Below are 18,471 nucleotides of genomic sequence, written 5' to 3'. Positions count from 1 at the left end.
ACCTGACCAAGGAGTAGAGTGGTTTACCCTGGTAGGCCAACTAGGATAGATCCAGCCTTCGGGCCGCAAAACCCTGTCATGAGGGGTTAAATTATGACATACAACCATCCAGGGAAATATTCTCAGATATTATGGTATTATCAGATTTTTTGAATTAGTAGTATTATTATGAAAAGTAAGTTTGTACAGTTTGGCATGTTAAATTATGTAGTTAAAGGTTTTATAATATGTTATGTAGTATTAGCATTTTCAGTTTAAGTTATTTGTACTACTCTTAACTCGGATTAATTTTTATAGATCTACATCTCAGTAGCCACACACTAGTGATAGTATGTTTCGTCATACTGAGTTTTGGCTCATTCCAGTGTTGAATTATTTTTTAGGTGAGCTAGTTGGGCGAGCGGAGCAGGCTCGTAGATAGAGGAGCTGTTAGTCTGTCCTTTTTGAGGGTGAGTGTTTTTGGGGTACAATTTTGTTAGCCCTGATATTAGTAAGAGTAGTTCTTGAGAGTACAGTGAAATATGTAATATTTGTGGAATATTTAGACACTCTGGTATTATGTATATATAAGGTGGTGTTTCATGTTATTTGCTTTCCGCTGTGTAGGAAATTGTGTTAATTTAAAATAGTAGAGAATTTATCTTTATAAGGAGGTTGTTACAAATGTGGTATCAGAGCATTATAAATGTTATAGAATATAAAATAAAAAAAAACCCGTTTAAAGAGCAGGTCGTTACAATTTGGTATCAGAGCCTAGGTTGCTAGGTTTTGTAGACTTTAGAGTACAGCGGAAGTAATACCAGAGTATAGGGAAGAATTTGAGGTTTGTTCTGTGGTCTGGGTACATGATTTTCCATGGTGGTTTCTGTGTTTTTCCTGTGGTAACGATTTCAGGAAAATCATAGTAAACTATCGTCGGGTCGTGTGTCTAGGTTGCAGAACTGGATTTTGAGCTAAGATTGGGGAAAGTAGTTAATTATAAATATAGGATTTGAGTAGCATGAAATAGATAGGGTCTGTGCAAAAGATAAGGTTCTTAAGTGTGTTTTGTTTTTCAAGATGGATCTAGGAAGTAGCAGTATGAATGCTGGGAGGGATGGAGCAAGACCTTCCAGTATGGGAGGTGCCGATACTGATGTCGTTCTGCGCAGTGTCACCCAGCAGGTGATAGCTGAGATGGCCAGGAGCTCTGGGGAGCATGACTATTCGATCGAGCAGTTTACACGGATGAAGCCCTCATCCTTTGCTGGAGGAGATGAACCGATTGTAGCTGAGAATTGGGTCCAGGATATCAAAGAGAAGCTGGCTGTGCTTCCATGTATGGATGAACAGAAGGTGGTATTTGTAGCATTTAAACTGATAGGGGAGGCAAAGCGCTGGTGGAGATCAGTGCGATTGATAGAGGAGCAAAGGTCGGTTCCAGTGCCAGTGACTTGGGATTGATTCAAGGAGCTGTTCTTCGAGCAATATTTTCCTTCCATCGTTCGGAGCGTGAAGGGAGTAGAGTTTCTGTATCTGGTACAGGGGCAGATAACCATATCCCAGTACGCAGCTCAGTTTATCGAGTTGTCGCGTTTTGCTCCACATTTAGCACTTGATGAAAAGAAAAATGCTAGGAAGTTTGAAGAAGGCTTGAGGAAGAACTTGTTTGAGCAGGTGATTGGCTTCAGAGTTCAGACATTTATGGAGGTTGTAGACAGATCTGTGATCATTGAGAGTGGTATTTAGAGGGGTTTAGAAGCTCAAAGTCAGAGGAAGAGGCCGGCGCTTCTAGGTTACCAGGCTGGCTCCAGTAGGGGTCTATAGAGAGGAGGCCATGATAGGGGAGGCCAGAGGCAGACGGGAGGACCTCGGGAGTACCAAGGTATGCAGACCTTCCTAGTGTACCAGACATGTGGGAGACGTCATTCAGGGGAGTGCTTGGCAGGGAGAGGTGTATGTTACCGGTGTGGGAGACCCGACCATATGGCACGTGCGTGCCCAGGGTTGCAGGACTAGGTTCCAGCTCCTAGGCCCTATCGGGGAGGACATCAGGCAACTTGGGGAGGAAATCAGGTGCCTCGTGGAGGCTAGCAGAGGAATGTAGCCCCAGCACGAGTTTACACTCTGATGCAGGGTGATGCTGAGGCTGCTGCGAATGTGGTGATAGGTATATTTACTATTTCATTATATCCAGTCATTGTTCTTTTTGACTCAGGTGCTACTCATTCTTTCATCTCTGCATCTTATGTTAAATTATCTGAGAGTGAGACCCAGTCATTAGATATAGCGCTGTCAATAGCTACACCATCAGGATCAGTGATAAGATGTCAGAGGGTACTTAGGGGCTATCCGATAGAAATTCAGGGGAAAGTGTTACCAACTGATTTGATTGTATTTGATATGTGTGAGTTTGATATAATAATGGGTATGGACTGGTTGGCTGCCAATCACGCCAGCATTGATTGTCGTCGGAAAGAGGAAATTTTTAGATCCCCTGGTACGCAGGAATTCAGATTCGTTGGTTCACGGGTATGTGCTCCAACGCAACTGGTGTTAGTTGTGCAGGCGAGCAGATTACTCCTAGACAGAGGTAAGGGGTTTATAGTGTTTGTTAAAGAAGTATTTGAAAATGAATTGAAGATTGATAGCACCCCAGTGGTACAGAAATTTCCAGATGTTTTTCCAGAGGAGTTACTTGGGTTGCCTCCTGAACGCGAAGTGGATTTTTCTATAGATTTGCCTCCAGAGACTGCACCGATCTCTAAGGTTCCCTATCGTATGACTCCAGCTGAAGTAGGAGAATTAAAGGAGCTATTGCAAGACTTTCTGAATAAGGGGTTTATACAACCTAGTGTATCGCCATGGGGAGCTCCAGTGTTGTTTGTAAAGAAGAAAGATGGGTCTTTGAGGATGTGTATTGATTACAGAGAAATCAACAAGGTTACTATTAAGAATAAATATCCTCTACCCCATATAGATGATTTGTTTAATCAGCTCCAAGGTACACGGGTATATTCCAAGATCGACCTCAGATCCGGGTATCATCAAGTGAGAGTAAAAGCATAGGACGTCGCGAGGACAAATTTCAGGACTAGGTATGGGCACTACGAGTTCCTCGTTATGCCTTTTGGTTTAATGAATGCCCTAGCTATGTTCATGGACTTGATGAATAGAGTTTTTCACCAATATTTAGATCAGTTTGTAGTAGTTTTCATTGATGATATACTAGTGTACTCAAGGAGTTTCGAGGATCATGAGGTGCATTTGAGGCAGGTGTTACAGACACTCAGGGAGGAGAAGCTTTACGCCAAATTTAGTAAGTGTGAGTTCTGACTTGAGAAGGTTGCATTTTTAGGTCATGTGATCTCAGGGGATGGTATTTCAGTGGATCCCAGCAAGATTGATGCGGTAGTGAATTGGGTCAGGCCAAGGAATGTGCAAGAAGTTAGGAGTTTCTAAGGATTGGCAGGTTATTATCATCGTTTTGTTAAGGGGTTTTCAGCTTTATTAGGACCTCTCATGCATTTGATCAGGAAGAATGCCAGGTTTGTGTGGGATGAAGAATGCGAGCAGAGCTTCTAGGAATTAAAGTAGCGGCTCGCCATTGCACTAGTACTAATGATTCCATCGAGAGGTGATGGTTATGTTATCTACAGTGACGCGTCTTTGAAAGGGCTCGGTTGTGTACTGATGCAGCATGGTAGGGTGGTAGCATATGCATTCAGGCTTGAAAGAATATGAAAAGAACTACCCTACTCACGATTTGGAATTGGCTGTGATTGTACACGCACTGAAGATCTTAAGGCGTTACCTTTATGGTGAGAGGTGTGAGATATTTTCTGATCACAAGAGTTTAAAGTGTTTCTTTATGTAGAAGGAGTTGAATATGCGGCAAAGGAGATGGTTAGAACTAATTAAGGATTACAACTGTACCATCAGTTACCACTCAGGTAAAGCAAATGTGGTAGCTGATGCTTTGAGCCGCAAGTCAGAGGATACAGCGCAGTTAGAAATAGCAGTTCAGCACTCAATTCAGATGGACATGGAAATGCTTGGTGTGGAATTAGTGAAGCGTGATCCTCATGTGCTTATTGCTAGTCTAGTGATACAACCTGCACTGTATCAGAGAATTAAAGTTGTTCAGAGAGATGATCCAGAGTTAGTGGAGATGCTTGCCAGAATTCAGGATGGTCAGGGAGAGGAATTCAGCATTTTCGATGATGGAGCCCTCAGATTTCACACCAGATTGTGTGCGCCTGCAGATGTCAGCATCAGAAGAACGATTCTAGAAGAGGCACACAGATCTCTATACACTATTCATCCTGGTAGTACAAAAATGTATAGGGATCTGCGGGAGTATTTCTGGTGGAGTAGGATAAAGAGGGAAATAGTAGAATTTGTGCAACAGTGTTTGACGTGCCAACAGGTTAAAGCTGAGCACCAGAGGCCGGTAGGATTGTTGCAGCCACTTTTCATTCCCGAATGGAAGTGGTACCACGTATCCATGGATTTTGTTATTGGATTGCCGCCAGCACCGCATGGTCAGAATGCCATTTGGGTGGTGGTTGATAGGTTGACGAAGACAGTGCACTTTCTACCCATTAAAGTCAGCTACCCTATGAACAAGTTAGCAGAGATTTATATACAGGAGATTGTTCGACCCCATGGAGTGTCGATATCCATAGTCTCAAACCGTGACCCTCGTTTTACATCACGATTTTGGAGGAGTTTGCAGAAGGCTTTGGGGACTCAGTTAGAATTCAGAACTGCTTTCCACCTTTAGACCGATGGTCAGGCTGAGAGGACAATCCAGATATTAGAAGATATGCTTCGTGCTTGTGTGCTAGACTTTGGAGGTAGCTGGATTTAGTTTTTACCACTAGTTGAATTTTCTTATAATAACAATTATTAGACTAGCATCGGCATGGCACCCTACGAGACATTATATGGTAGGAGATGCCGATCTCCTCTTTTCTAGGATGAAGTAGGTGAAAGGCGAGTTTTAGGTCCAGAGATAATTCAGCAAGCGTGTGATAAAGTCTGATTTATTCGAGACAGGATCAATGCAGCGTAGAGTCAGCAGAAAAGCTACGCGGATTCTCGCTGCCGAAAACTAGAATTTGAAGTGGGTGATCATGTATTTCTGAGAATAACTCCACTGAAGGGGATCTTGAGATTTGGGAAGAAGGGTAAGTTGAGCCCTAAGTTTATTGGCCCATTTGAGATACTTGAGAAGATTGGGTTAGTAGCCTATCGGTTAGCTTTACCGCCATCTCTATTTCGAGTTCATGACGTATTTCATGTTTCTATGCTAAGGAAATACGTCCCAGATCCTTCCCATATCATCAGCCATGCAAAGCTGGAAGTCAGTGAGACTTTAGAATATGAAGAAGCTCTAATACAAATTTTAGATAGAAAAGAACAAGAATTGCACAGTAAGAAGATACCATTAGTAAAAGTTATATGGAGAAACCATACGATTAAGGAAGCCTCATGGGAGCTTAAAGATGAAATCAGACGGAAATACCCCTACTTGTTCGATGAATTATAGTATTGATGTATATGCTAGAAGGTAATTTTATTTTGTTGTTCAGTGTAATTGTAAGGTAGAGTATATGTTAGGTAGTATTTTGGTTTTGGGGGAAATTTTCTTTTATGGTTGTAACCTCCCAGGACTATCCATGTAACCACAGTATTCCTCCGCCATAAGTGAGGGCAAGTAATAAAATAAGTAGACCATTTACATTTGAGAAGGAAGGATCATATGAATAAGTGAATTTCGAGGATGAAATTTTATAAGGAGGGGAGAATGTAGTGACCCGAAGAATAATGTTAATTAAATAATAAAGAGAAAGGGAAATGGGAACAGGAATAGAAGGAGGCAGTAGAAATGCGTTTACAGTATCTTTCAGAATACCATGATTTTATAGTTTTACAGTACCATGACATACAAAATTACAGTTTATCTCAGAAAAATACAGTTGATATAGTTACAGATTATTACAGCGTCATGGTTTATACAGTTATTATAGAATCATGATAAAACAATTAGTTGTATATAGAAATGTATTATATAGTATCATACCCTGATGGAGCAGACAATATAGCATGGTACCGTAGCTACAGATATACAGATATTCAGTTTAGAGTGCAACCACTTAACTCAGATAGTAAGTGGTATGAGGTTAATTGTGTCTAGTTGTGGACAGGCTCCCCATCAGATATGGGTTGAGGAGGGCTGATCTGACCAAGGAGTAGAGTGATTTACCTTGGTAGGCCAATCAGGATAGATCCAACCTTCGGGTCGCACAACCCTTTCATGAGGGGTTAAATCATGACATACAGCCATCCAGGGAAATATAGGGAAATATTATGGTATTATTAGATTTTCTGAATTAGTAGTATTATTATAAAATGTAATTTCATACAGTTTGACATGTTAAATTGTGTAGTTAAAGGTTTTATAATATGTTATGTAGTATCGGTTTTTTTAGTTTTAGTTATTTGTACTACTCTTAACTAGGATTAATTTTTACAGATCTACATCTCAGTAGCCACGCACTAGTGATAGCATGTTTCGTCTTACTAAGCTTTGGCTCATTCCAATGTTAAATTATTTTTCAGGTGAGCCAGTTGGGCGAACGGAGCAGGCTCGAAGATAGAGGAGTTGTTAGTCTGTCCTTTTTAAGGGTGAGTGTTTTTGGGGTACAATTTTGTTAGCCCTGGTTTTAGTAAGAGTAGTTTTTGAGAGTACAGTGAAATATGTAATATTTGTGGAATATTTAGACACTCTGGTATTATATATATATATATATAAGGTGGTGTTTCATGTTATTTGCTTTCAGCTGTTTAGGAAATTGTGTTAATTTAAAATAGTAGAGAATTTATCTTTATAAGGAGGTTGTTACAAATGTGGTATCAGAGCATTATAAATGTTATAGAATATAAAAAAAAAATCCGTTTAAATAACAGGTTGTTACATGCTCACTCATTGCAAAACTCTTTTGCTGAGATATTTTGAAGTGCCGATCCTTCCCCCTCTGAATTCCTACTACTAATTCTCATCTAAGAAGGAGATTGGTAAATTCTTCACTTAAACTTCATTCTATTTCATATTGATATTTTACATTTAAGTATATTGTGCTGAAGTTGTACTAACTAGCTCTTTGTGAGAGCATTCTTTGTACATCTATTTGATTTGTATCTTGTAGATTGACAATTCCAAGGATTGTTTGGATCGTTGGCTAAGCAAGGGGATATTGCTTAGAGAGGCGGACTCTAGCCTATTTGAAGGAGTGACTGAACAAGGATACATCGTTGGAGAGGCCGGCTCTAGCCTACTGAAGGAGTGTCTAAAAGTGTTGTTCCACCCGCTAAAGGGACTGGTTTAGTGAATCCTTTGGTGGTTTGCCAAAGGCGAGGACGTAGGCTGGGTATAAGCCAAACCTCATAAAAATCTCGATCTCACTCTTTCTTTCCCTTGCTCTTTATTTTCAGCACTTTTAAATTGCGTGGATGGTTTAATTGGTAATCGTACAAACTACGTAATTTGGAAGTTAAATAAACTTAAGGTTTAATTTTAATTTGGGATTGCAGAAACTAAAAGGGAGTACGTTGGTTGATCAAACTTTTGCATAAATCTCAAAAGGAAGTACGTTGGTTGGTTAACACCCAAAGAAAAATTAATTAAGAGGTTATTTAAATTCTGAGTTGTTTGGGATTTGAGTTGTGGATTGCATTGAAGAAACAATTTCATATATATAGGGCTTGATTCAAATTTATACCCAAGGCAGACAACAAAAGCTGAAAGTTGAATTTAATATATTGATTAAATATATTGTGGTTTAATGGTTTAAAGTTTGATATTGATTGGAGTGTGTTTATATTTCAAAGCTGTGGTTAAAGCTTACATTCTACTTCTTTGCTTAAAAAGTGATGAATCTTGCAAGCATTCATCAATCTAAATAATGATGCAGTTAACTCAATTGGTTATTTGAGTGAACCTTGTTTTGTTCATTTTTTTTGTGGTTGTGGATTAGATAAATAGAATTAAGTTTTCATTGTGTGATTTATAAATCAACAAGAAATCAAGAATTCATTGAAAGAATTAAATTAAGTTAAAGAATTCATAAAAAGTTTTAAAAGAAAGTTTAAAATCCAATTCACCCCCCCTCTTGGGACTACACCTTAGTTTACACAACCCTAAACTGATCTTGAATCTTAAATGATTAATATATTCAAAAGATCATAAAATTTTAGTGCTTGAGCTGTGTAATTAAGGGGAAGCAGCAAATCTAAAGTTAATCCAATAAATACTTCATTGTATTGTGCTTATTTTAGAAATATCTTATTTTGTTTTATATTAGATGCTTTGTGTGAACTGAATGCTTACTATCCATTACTTTATAAATGTTATTTTATTTGATAAATAGTTTATATTGATTGGATATACTGAATTGCATGCTTGATTTGAACGTCATCTGCTTGGTTCATGCAGATTTGTGCATTGCATGCTGATAATTGACTAGGCTCTTGCATGTTGAATTCATTGATCTATTTTAGACATACATGCTAGCTAGTCGATTGAAATTATGACTTCATAAGACTTATTTTTAAATTCTAAATACTTTTGAAAGTCTTATGTAGTATCACTATAGTGACCAAGTTGAACTTAGTGTTTTAACCTTAAGTGGTATCTTAGACTAGTTCATGCACATTGTCATTAATGAAGACTTAAAATGATGCATGATAAAAAGATCATTTGCATGTCGATTCAATGGTAATTATAAGTCTTTGCATGTTGAATGATCATGACTTGAAATCCATTGCATGTAGTTTGAACTTTATGAATATTTTTATAATACATGCTGAATAATTGAATAGGTAGTGGTGCATGTTGAATCCTAAACACTGTATGCTATATTGAAAAACATGTACAACTTTCAATATTCCTTTGAATTTTCCTTGAATGCTCTAAATTATAAACATGCTCTTTACCAAGTTGTTTGGACACATTTACCATGCCTAAGTTACAAGCATACTTTGTGCTTATTTGTAAAATGCCCATTCTTGAATTATCATTGAATGATTGATCTACAACAAATGGTTTAACTTATGAATCATCATTCATGAGTTTGGAAGGAATCCAATCTAGGCTTTTCTAATACTATGGTTTAGCACCCAAAATTTTGGTATGTGTCTAGCACATACTCACCTCACCTCCATGAAACTAATCTTAAAGGAGAGATTTTTTTTTTTCAAAATAGCACCTCTCTTTTTGATGACGATTAAAGGGGGAGAAGTTTTTTTGGTGTCCTATATGTTAGGAACAAGATGTTTGTTGTTATGTGTGGGGGAGAAGTGAAATGCATGTGGGGGTATAATGCATATAGTAGTATGAAAGTTCATCTTGTTTATTATTTGTTTTATCTTGTATGAACTTTCTATTTATGAATTGCATGTTGAAGCTTCAATGGATATGTAATATCTAGTTAAATATTTTATTATGCCTTGTATGCATATAGTAAGGGGGAGTAAACTTCAGATATGCATATAGTAAGCGAGAACATATTTTGGTCTTATTATTCATACATAATTTGAGGGGGAGCTTTAATTCATACCCTATATAGAACACCAATTGTTTGCCATCATAAAAAAGGGGGAGATTGTTAGCCTTAGAGGCTACGTAAGCTTAATTGTCTTGTTTTGATGATAACAACACACTAGTGGTTCTAGGTTAACTTATCTTTGCATATCAAGACATAGTAAGTATAAATACGAATGCAAAGATTAAGTAAATTAGTAATAGGTTAGACATCATCAAAAAGGGGAAGAATGTTAGCCTTGGTGGCTACACCATCATTTGTTAGAATTGGTGTGTTCCCAAGAGGGAGGGGGGGGTGTGAATTGGAGATTTTAAAATTTCCTAGGTTGAATGATCAACAGTTTAGTATATCTCAACCTAGGGGCAGTTTAAACATGTATGAAGTTCCAGAAAAGATAAATCAATCAATACTCAGCACAAACAATACAGTTCCAGAATCTCACAACAATTCAAAATTCAATATATTTAGGAGATGAATAGAATTAAGCAAGCAATAAAATGTAAAGCAAGAAAAGTAAAGAAGATACCAAAAATGTTATCGAGGTTCGGCAAACGTGCCTACGTCCCCGCCTCAGCTCGTAAGCCTGAGGATTACAACTATTGCTCACTTAATGGGTGGAGTGGCACCAGTTACAACCACCCTTTCCTTACTAGTAAGGGAATACCCCCAGGTCAAATTTCTAGGGCTAACCCCAACCTTTACAAACTCTCTTTATAGGGCAGAGAAGGCCCAAACACTCCTTAAGGGGCGGAGAATACCCACCTCAGGCCACGCCTGGAATACAATCAATAAATTTTTCATACAATGGAAAGGTGCTTCTAACATAAGCAGATTTGTACAATATTATGATCCAAATATGCACTCACATATAATAAGAATATATGCTCAAGTGAGATAATATCTAACAAAATTTCAATTCTCCAAAGATGTACATAAACGTGTGTATACGTGAGAGTGACTACCTTTGATTTAGAAAAATTATAATGAGTATATAATATCAAAGGAACTTTGAATCTCAAGGTAAGAATCTTAGCAGTAATATTTTTCAAATATTAAGCACAACCGAGATTTAGGGATCAAGCTTGCTAAAAAATAGTTTATCAAATATTGCAAACAAGCTTTTGAATCTGGCAATGAAGATGCCAAGACTCAGAAGCTAAAGAGGGTTATTCTTAAATAATATTTATCAATTAAATATGATAAGATAAACCCTGACTTTACTCTCCAAGAAAAATATCAAGCAATATAAGAATATTGAGAGTAATGAGCTTTAAAAGCAATGTATGAAGCACACAACAATAGGGAACAAGCTCCCTCTCACTTGCAATTAATTTGCAAGAAAAGGAGCACAAGAAAATATAACTCTCTGTTTTAGAAAGATTTTGTAAGCAATAAAATGTGAGAGTATGATAATTTTGGCTTGGAAATGTGAAGTATAAGCAATATGGGCTCAAGAAAAATCAGAGAGAATTTTTGCTAATTATATTGCTAATCCATTACCAATCTTACCAAATGAATGGGTATATATAGAATTCCCTTAATTTTAGACCGTTAGGACACATAGAGAATTTATGAAAAGTTTAATTAATAATTAATCCCTATTTAGAGCTAATTACTGTGGTCCCGATGATAAGGGCCGGTCGCTCGAACAGACACAATAAATTTGAAATAATTTCAGGGTTCCGTAGCCTGGGGACACTGGTCAGCTAACCGAGCCAAGGCGATTTTCTAACCCTTCAAGGTTCGGTTGCCTGACCATGAGTTCGGTTTACCGGTTCATGGGCTTTGGTTTGCCGAGGCACTTTTGAACTGATCGTTCGGTCAGCTATGGAAGGTGGGAAAGTGTAAGAATTGGTGTATTGTCAAGAGGGGGGTGGGGTGAATTGGAATTTTAAACTTTTCTCCTAGGTTAAATCAGAAATCAATATGCTTTAGCTACCTAGGGTCTTTCCATACAATCCCAAATGCGCAAGTAGATATAATGTATGGAAATTTAAATCATGCGCATCATTCACACCATAACATACACATGTGGTAAGTATAGAGTGCGGAAATATAAACAAACACACGACATGTTATCGAGGTTCAACCAACTATGCCTACGTCCCTGCCTTTAGCTCGGAAGCCCAAGGATTCCACTAAAGGCTCACTTAAAGGGTGGAGTGGCACCGATTAAAACCAGGTCAATTAGCACAGGGCTGACCTCAACCTTTACAATCAAGCCAATTAAAGGGGCTGACCTCAACCAACACGCCTTACCAGGATGGCGTACCTAGGTTTCCTAATCGGGTCTAAGCCAATCCGGGACTATTTCAAAGGGCTAGTCTCCTTCTTCAGGCCTGTGCCTGGAAATACAACATATTTGAAATACAATACAATGGTACAGTGATTTTGCTTTCATGTAAAGCAGATATGTACCCAGTTACGCGCAATCACATACACCACCAAATGATATAATATGTAAGCTCAATGTGGTTTAATATATCAACTATAAAATATATTTACTATCAGTGTAATGCGCGTGTGAGAGTGTAAACACTTATAATCTTTGTGTCACAAGGTATTCAATCAACGTGCTCAAACAAAGATATCAGCCAAACAATATATATATATATATATATATATATATTTCAATCAGCAGATTTTCTAAGTCGTATGATGCATATATATATATTTCAATCAGCAGATTTTCTAAGTCGTATGATGCTCAAGTAGTGTATATGTTTGGTTTGCAAAAATAGATTTAATCTTTGTATACATCAAAATAGATAACTCAGTGAATATTGCCACAAATATCAATATCACATAAACAAATGTCTCTTCAAATATTTTTCAAGATAAAGTGCAATAGATATTTGAAAATGTTTTGAAAGAGTTTTTGCAATCCAAAAACAAATACAGACTTCCCAATATATTGCAATGAATGTGAAATACTCAGAAGTTTAATATAAGTCTTCTTATGAGAGACTTATTAACAAAGTCCCCTAAGAACACTTAGGTTTGTCTCTTAAGAAAATCGTATCAACCAAGCAGAACAGGGAGAGCAAACCTTTCCAAACAAACACTCAATCAACTTACAGAGACTTTAGGCAATAGTAGAAGGTAAGTATGAGTGAATGAGGTGAGAAAATGAGTAGTATGGATTTTGGGATTTTCAAGGAATTTCTCCTAATCAATATTGCTAATCCTCTACTAATCTTTGCAAATGATGGGCTATTTATATATGTTGGAAGAATTATAGCCGTTAGGATATGTAGGGTATTATTAATATTATTTAAAATTATTTTAACCCTAATTAACCCTATTTAAAAAGATTTAACCATGGTAAAAATGCAGGGCAACCCAAGAGCACCGGTCGACCTTAATACTTTCGGTCGACCCAAGGTCATATGGTTCGGTCGACCGGGCCAGAAATGAACTGCCTAGTTCGGTTGATCGAACGAGTATGTCCGAGGTGATTTTTTCCAAATTAGCGAGATTTGGTCGATCGGGGTGAAAATGAACTAACTAGTTGGTCGACCAGAATGGCATATTTGAGGCAATTTTTCAAAATCAGTGCAGTTTGGTCAACTAGGGCTAGAATGAACTAAGTTGGTTGGTTGACCAAACCGTGGGGACAGCTCCCGAGGACCCTCGGTCAACCAAGTTGGTGTAATACAAATTTCTCTTTGTCAACTAGGAAGTCAAAATATTGACTTCAAGGGTATTCAGTCGACTGGGGTCAAATGAGCTTTAGAAGCTCGGTCGACTGAACTGTGGTCAACATGTTGACCTGAACCTGATTCGATCGACCAGGGGAAAAATGACTTGTATAGGTCGGTCGATCAAAAGTGCATAACTTGTGCAGTTCGGTCTTGTTTTATTCAAAAATCACCCTATTCAAGTGCCTAACACATACAAGTGCAATGGTGAGTGTCCTAAGGTCCTTTCTAGGTCTTTTTGAAGACATCGAAAAAATCGATGTTGATCGATCGATTTTTAGTTTACGGTTGGTTTGAGCTTACCTATTAGATCATGCATGTGATGTGTGTGAGCTTATTATAAACCAATCCCTATTTACTATTACAGACCTTTTGCATAGAAATGAAATACAATACAATCGTAAATTGAGTCTTCAGCTTTAATTCCTCTTTGTGCTATCACAATGATCTGCCAATTAGAATACCTACCCATCAACTTGGCAGACATTAAATACCTAAGTATTTGTCATAATAAAAATAGGGATATGACCTATAAGGTCAACAGAAAGGACAAGGTCAGGGTTCGGTCGACCATGGACAATGCGTTCAAATATGGTTCGCTCAACCGAGCAAGTCAAATGTTAACTTCTTGGTCATTCGATCAACCGAGGCATTTATAACGCAAGTGGGTTGGTCGCTCAACGCCGTTGAAAAAATATATTTCTTTCTTTTGACCTTATGTGATTCAATCCCTGTTTTGTGTGTTTGCAAATAGGCTTAAGAGATTTTCTTTTCATTATGTGCCCTAAGGTCGATCTATGGTCTTGAGAGATAATCCAAAAAATTCGACGTCGGTCTTTCAAAGGTCAACCGAAGGTGATCCCTAAGGTTATTCAATGGTCTTAAGCATATAATCCTAGCATGCATGTGATGCAATTATTACAAACCATATTAACTTACAAACCAAATGAAATGCAAATACAATAATAAAAAAGGTCTTCATTCTTTTGCTTCTTCAGATGCCATAAGTAAGCTTTGATCTTGAAGTTCGTATGACTTGTGTTCCTACCATCAGGGCATGCTAAGGATGAACCTGTTCAAGAAGCTCAGTGCATTGGTAAGAAAGATTGGTTTTGTCATAATCAAAATGGGATCAGACTCATAGAGTCAACATTATTGTCTAAAGTGTTTTGATGATATTTACCTATATATTGTTCCTAGTGTTTTCCTATATTTGCATATTATGTTTAGTACAGGTACTCGTACATGAAGTATTGGATCGAAGACAAAGATCAGGCTGAGTAGACATCAAGAAGGAAAGATCACATGGACATGTACTCGCAAGGACCCAAGCATGACCAAAGGAAGCTTAATGTAGTCTTATATGTACTTGGGGAGTGTTTGAGGTAGTCTATGTTGTAACTCTTGTGGGTGTATTTCTTGTATGATTTCTAAGCAAGAGTTGAGCATTGTAGATGCATACTAGGACACTTGAGTTTATAGGTTTGCATTAAAGTCATAAACTCACATTCATGCTCTTCAAAGTTAAATTCAAAGAGTTTGTCAAAAACAATCCTAAACTCAAAATATGTTTTCAAAGGGACAAGTTTTCAACATCCTAGTTTTAAGAACATTTTTATACTTGATTCTGGTTTTGTCAAAGCATGGTTAATGTCCTAAAACTTTAAGAAAGTAAAGCATATTTTTGTAAAAGGACATTCTAAGTATATAAGATATCAAATGATCTTTCAAATTGTGTTTTCATAAATCAAGATATCTTATATTTGAAAAAAAGCTCACTTGGACAAGTTTTAATCTTCATTAGAGTTTATATATTTTATATACTTTTGTCAAAGAATGTTTTAAGTGATTAAAAGGCTTTTTGGTTGGGTTAAAACCTCAGTTATGTACGTATCAAATTTCCTAAACACCTTTTGCTATTTGGAGCATAACTTTTGTTAGAAAAATCCAAAAAGGGCAATATTGGTGTCTATGGAAAGTTAAGAAAAAATCTCACAACTTCATGTTGATTACTTTGATGGTTTCAGGAAAATCATCGACGGTTTTCGTTAGGATTTCCGCCCCAACGACTATAAAATGGCTAGTTTGCATAGTTTTTTTTTAATTGTTTTAAATGCCCAACAGCCATAAAACGGCTTGTAGCCCACTTTAACTATAAATACAAGTCTTTAGACTTGTTTAACTATGGTTTTGATGATTTATACAAGAATTTAGTGAAAGATTTCTTTGAATCCAAAACCTAGGCACTCTTGCATTCTACTTATTCATTTCAAAGTGCCCAATCTCTTTTGCTCTCTAAATTGTGTTCGATTCAATCCTTGAGAGATTGAGTGTGTGGTTTGTTTGATATTCATTATCAGCTCATATTAAAGGAGTATCATTTGTATTTAACCATCTTCTTGTAAACGTTCTTTGTGAACCAAGTTGTAAGGTTTTTGGTGAACTGTTTGGTGAATGCTCTTAGTGAGCGTGGTAGGGATTTTTTCTCGTATTGTAAGCCTTGCTTCGCCAGTGAAGGAGTATTCATAGTGGATTGTGGAATCCTTGACTTGGTGCTAAGGCGTGGATGTAGCCTTGGTGCCAAACCACGTAAAAATATCGGTGTTGATTTTCTCTCCCTATACTCTTTATTATTTGTTTTGTGCTTGATTTAAATTTCATATATTGTGATATAATTGCTTGCATCATGCCAAGACTTTTGTTTTTGTAGATAAAATCGTTTATACGTGAAAAGATTATATTCACCCCCTCTCTAGACTATATACTCCAGGTTGGGACGTCCAACAGTACAACCAGAAGGGTTCAGTCAACCTGGATAGGAACACTTGGTCTGTAAATTGATGAAATAATTTTATGAGTTGAAGTAGTCTCCGAGGTAGTGGTATAAGCGATTTGACTCCTACATGATCCGGATTGCCTATAGAAGATGTGAATATAATTGTTATATTTGTGTGAAAAGCCTTGATGATGATTCATTTATTTTGATTGATGTGAAGAGTATGAGTGAGGTCAACAAGTTGAAAACTTTGTTGAGTAAAGAATTTGATATGAAGAATTTGGGTGCAACTAAGAAGATTCTTGGCATGGAGATTCACAGGGACAACTTCTAAGAGATTATGGTTATCTTAGCATAGCTATGCTGAGAGAGTGTATGAGAGGTTTAGCATGGATAATGCAAAACCAGTGAGTACATCTTTGGCGATTCATTTTAGATTTCCTACTGCCTTGTGCCTGAAGACAAATGATGAAGTTCAAGACATGTCAAAGGTTACATATACTAATGTAGTGGGACGTTTGATGTATGCTATGGTTTGTACAAGATCAGATTTGGCACAAACTGTCAATGTGGTGAGCAAGTTTCTCTCAAATCTGAGACGACAACGTTGGGATATAGTCAAGTGAATTTTCAGATACTTGAGGGGTACTACAGTATTGCATTATTTTTGACAGACAACAAGGACATCCTTCAATCGTAGGATATTAAGAAGATCCTTCAATAGGGTGGACTGTTTTGTTTGTTTCAATATAAGATAATGCAAAAAGTTGTTGTAAGCATTTTATCTTAAGGTTAATTGAATGACAAACAGACTTAATACTCATATCTGCCATATGCCTGTAGTTCCCTACTTTATATATGTAGTGGTAGTCCCTTGGTGAAAAAAATCGTAGAAGCCAATGGCAACTTGGGTATTAACAAGATGCTGGCTATTGAACCGAAAAGAAAAAAAAGTTTTGATCTTGTTTGCATCTGACTAGGATTTAATTCTAAGAGTCTTTTATGATTCTTTATGATTGAAAATTCGAATAGCATCCTACACAATATGTTTCATAAGCAAATTATTTATTTTAGCTACAACCCAACCCTACAGCCCCAAAGAGATTTGCTGATCTAAAATTGAAAGTGGATTTTCTTAAAACCATTGTAGCATGTCCAGGAATAGTACAGATAGGGGTTGTCGCTTTATTTGGTCAATGTTGTTAGATAAATAAATCAGTTCTCTTTTTTAAACAATTTCCCCTAGTGCAATTGAAGAGCCCTGAAATTATATCCATTGTGCTAAAGCATTCTGTGTAGCGAAGACTACATTTGAATCAAAGAAACTTCAATCTTAATATGTTAATGTAGATGATAAGAAAAGGACCTCCTGCCTTGCTTGAGAGTAAAATATGAATAAGTATTACAATATAATAAAATTCAAAACAATACCACAATCATTCTTAGATCATTATTGAAGTAAAAATTTGTGTGTGAGCGATCTAAGACTGTACTATAGTTGGATGGCAGCCAATAATCATTCTTAGTGTTGGCTGTCCTTCCTTGTGGTGCCCAAGACTTGGAAAGTAGTTCTTTTTTTTTTTTTTAAATGTTTTGTTTGGCTTCTCAAGAAGTCAGTATGACCATGCCCAACTGTTCCAAGGCAGCTTCTCCCTTGCCATTCGTACCAGTCCTCATGCTTGTAGTAGCGGGCGGTCATCTTCTCCTCAAGCCTCATGCACAGCAAGCTGCGACCCTTCTCTAGCAAGCTGCCCTCCCTCCTAGCAAGCAAAAGGGATTATTTTTCAGGATTTCGGTTTTTGCTTACATTTGTATTATGTTTTGGTTGGATCTTGGAGCTTTGTTCTCAACATTTAGTGAGATCTTTCATCTTACTACATCTGTTATACACTTTTGTGTATTTGTAAGGCTTGTGCCTTTTGTATTGAATTTGTACAAACCTTGGTGATAGTGGATTTGGACTGTCATGTCCTATGGGTATACCTTAATATTTGAGGGAACCATGTTAAATTTCTTATGTTTCAATTTATTTATTTATTTGCATTACACCATTGATTTATTTGTGGGAATCACTCATATATTTTTCCCAACCAGTCGTATCAAAGCCGTGTTATTTGGACTCATTAGGATTGTGTAAATCATGGATGGTAATGTTGGGTGTATGATTAGTTTCAATGGAAGCAATTCGTTAACTTGGAAAACAAAAATGTAAGATCTTTTATTTTGTAAAGATTTGGATGGACCTATTGAGGGTGATAGTCGAAAGCCTCAAAACATGAGTAATGATGAGTGAAATAGGCTTAATAGAAAAGCCGTCAATGTCATCTATCAATGGATTGATGATAGTGTTTTTTATTATGTTTCTACTGAAACTCTAACATATGAATTGTGGAAAAAATTGGAGGGT

The sequence above is a fragment of the Malania oleifera genome, chromosome 1, assembly GCF_029873635.1.
Source record: "Malania oleifera isolate guangnan ecotype guangnan chromosome 1, ASM2987363v1, whole genome shotgun sequence".
In the NCBI taxonomy this organism is placed as follows: Eukaryota; Viridiplantae; Streptophyta; class Magnoliopsida; order Santalales; family Ximeniaceae; genus Malania; species Malania oleifera.
This window is presented reverse-complemented; position numbering follows the sequence as displayed.